This window comes from Delphinus delphis, chromosome 8 (assembly GCF_949987515.2).
Source record: "Delphinus delphis chromosome 8, mDelDel1.2, whole genome shotgun sequence".
NCBI classification, from domain to species: domain Eukaryota; kingdom Metazoa; phylum Chordata; class Mammalia; order Artiodactyla; family Delphinidae; genus Delphinus; species Delphinus delphis.
The window spans coordinates 46,067,664-46,071,002 of NC_082690.1; the positions used below are offsets into that span (position 1 = coordinate 46,067,664).

At 46.5% G+C, this 3,339-nt stretch overlaps 1 pseudogene; it reads left to right on the forward strand.

Moving 5' to 3' along the window:
* Window positions 1-418: 418 nt before the first annotated feature.
* On the forward strand, window positions 419-1,013 carry LOC132430238 (protein Wnt-9a pseudogene; annotated as a pseudogene).
* Window positions 1,014-3,339: the final 2,326 nt, after the last annotated feature.

Sequence of the window (3,339 nt, forward strand, 5' to 3'; positions counted from 1 at the left end):
CTAGAGATGAGTTGGTATTTAAATTAAGCCTTTGAAAGCTAGGCTTCAAGTTAAGAGGTACCAGTTAAGAGGTACAATCTGAACTCAATATTACCTTTTCAGTGCACTGGGATCTTGGATATATAGGGAAGCCAGGTATTGTGACTTGTCAAGGCAGGAGTTGCATCTCCTTTTTCTGGTTTTCCAGTGTTCCCTGTGGGAGAGATGAGTTGTCACCAACAGCAGGCCCTCTCGACTTTCCTTTGCTCAGGACGTCACCACCCCTACCTCCTTAGCACATCTCTCCTCAGTCCATCTTATCCACCACCCAGGGTGCCCATGCTTGTGCGTAAATGAAAAGCAGCACCTTCCCTCCCTTGAGCTGTGCCTTGGGGCCAGGAGCATGATGCGCTGCTGCCAGTGCGCAGCAAGTTGCTGAATGGGCCCCGCTGGTGCCCTGGCTGGCTGTGGCCTTCGTGCTGACACCTGCGCTCACTGCGCCGCGCCTCCCGGTCGCCTAGGGCTGATAAACACCGAGGCCCTGAACATCTTCCAGCTGACCCTGGAGCTGGAGGCGGCCGCCCAGGCGCACTACAAAGCCTGTGATTGGCTGAAGCTGGAGCGGAAGCGGTGGTGCTTGTGCCGCCGGGGGGCGTGGCGGCGATACTGGTGCTCAGACTACGTGAGCTCACTTGAGTGCTGGAACCCGTTCCGGTTCTTGCGTTGTAACTGCACCTTGGAGGGCCGCCCCAGGGCCAGCCTCCCCAAGTGAGGCTTCAAGGAGACTGCCTTCCTGTACACCGCCTCCCCGGGTCTGCCTGAGGCACATACTGGCCAAGGCATGCAGCGCAGGCCTCAGGGAGAGCTGGCGCGCCGGAGGCCCGGACCTGCAGAAAACCGGGAGGCCTGGCAGTGGGGCGGTTGGAGGGACAACCTCAAATGAAGCAGCAAATTCATCAGAGAGTTCCTGGGCTGGCGGTGGAGCAAGGCTCTGCGAACCCCCGTGGACTTCCACCGCAACCTCCTGGTTGTGAAGGCAAGTGGGGCGGCGCGGCGGCAGGGGAAGAGAAGGTGGAGTGAGGCTCCGGTAGTGCACGGGGCGGGGCCGGGCGCTCGGCGGGAGAGAGGGCCTTCGGTGGCAGAAAGGGGAAGTGGGGAGGGGGAGGGGGGTCTGGGAGGAGGGGGGAGCCTCTGTCTCTGTGCCTCACTTCTAGCCATGCGGTGCCAGCCAGGGCCCTCGAGTCCTGCTTTTTTTTTTTTTTTTTGGAGGCGGGGGAGGAAAAAAAAAAACAAAACCAAAAGGTGAGCGTCTCTGAATTAACCCACAGTACTGATCCATAGGTCGTTATAAAACATTTGCCCCCTTTCCTCTCCACGTTTTCTATAACCATAACTACAGGTTAAAAATAAGATCCTGGGGAGACCACCAGGAGACAAGAAAGACAAATGTAAAACCTTGGTATAGTTAACAACACTGTTATCACATAATTGCAATTTGCTGAGAGAGTAGAACTTAAATTTTCTCACCAAAAAAAAGAAAAAAAGGTAAATATGTGAGGTTGATGGATGTGTTAATTAACTAAATGGGGAAATCCTTTCAGGATGTACATGTATATCAAATCATTATGTTATACACTTTAAATAACATAATTTTGTAATTATACCTCAATAAAGTTGGAAGATACTTTTTAATCAGCCTTCAGGATCAAAAGATGTTCATTTGTCATACATGCACACGCATATACATATGTATACATGTACATACACTTATGCATACATGCACATGTGTTTATATATACATTTGTATGCATAAGGAGGGCAGCGTGGTGCATCGGAAAAATCAGTTCTTTGGAGTAAGGTAGACATTGGTTTGAACCCTGCCTGGACCACTTACTACCCATTTGACACAAGGTGATCCCTTGACCTTTATAAAGCTTTGTTGCCTCAGTGGTAAGAGGGAATAAATTTTCCTTCCACAGAGCTATGATAAGCATTATCTGAGAGCATATAGGTAAAATCTTTTTTCCCTCCAAGATAGAGGAAGGGCTTGCCTTCATCTCTCCAAAATCTGTTGCCTGGTGAAGTAGAGGGAATGGCCCTTGGCTGTGGACACACCGTGTTAATAAGCTCATCTCCCAGCACAGTGCTGTCAAGGCCCACTTTCTGTGAGAGATTTGCCCAACAGGAAAAGGGCCACCAGTTAATGTTCCAATTTATGACTTCAGAAGACTATTTTGCAAACCATTTCACATTTCCTCGTAAATGTTATTCCAGCTGAGATATTTTCTATGTGATTGGAGTTTGCTCTTTGAGTTCAAGTCTATGTCTTTTTTATCTTTGTATGGCTTTAAGTGCCCTGCACTTGCAAAGTGTTTTCACTCAGCAGGTGTTCTGCATGTGTTTGTGGAGCAGTGAGGGTCAATGTGACAAGAAAAAAGGGCACAGCCATGTGTATTTTGAATTCAGATACATATTCTGTCACTTGCCAGGGAACTGGGCAATTTAACCTCCCAAGCTTTCCTTTTCTCATCAGTCAAATAAGTAAAGCAGTATCCTCCTCACAAGTGTATCGGTGTCAGAGGATTAATTAAAATACATTACCAAAGAATTTACAGCAATGTCAGGCATCTCATTTAGAATGAAAGTGTGTGTATATTTACCCTTAGCTCTTTTTGTTTTGTCCACTGGGATGAAAGAAGGCCTTGAGGTGTTTTGTTTTTTCTTTTGCATATCTCTGATCTTCAGTCACTCTCTGACCTGGGGAGGTGGATGTAATGAGAAGCGGCACCAACTAGGGTCTTCGTAAAAGTTTACTGTTTCCTCTGAGGCTATGATTCCTCAACTCCAAAACTGTGATACAAATGCTAACTTCACAGTGTCACCAGGAGAATTAAATGAGATGGCAGCTGTGCAGCGATTTCCTCAAAGCAGAAGCTTTATTAATGGTAGAATGATTATTAATGCTATCATCAAATGCATCTGTGCCACCAAATCACCTCTTTCCTGTTACAACAGCAGAATTATTGGTTTGCATGAGAAATATTATTGCCATCTTTTAAAAACTTACCTTCTTTAGGCTGCCAAAAAGCCACCACCACCACAAACCACATGCACACACACACACACACACACACACACACACAGAGAGAGAGAATTAATTGATTTTTGTTGACTGGAGCAAGATCCAAATACCTTATATTCTCTTTCCTTGTTAATGTGCCTCCGCTAATGAGTTAAGCTTATCCTTAAGGGCAAAATAAATGAAGACATTATTTCTAACTCAAGAATCAGAATCTGAGAAGATTTTTAAAGTACCCTGCTGTTTCCTGAATAAATACTCTGGAAAGTAGAGAAAGGACA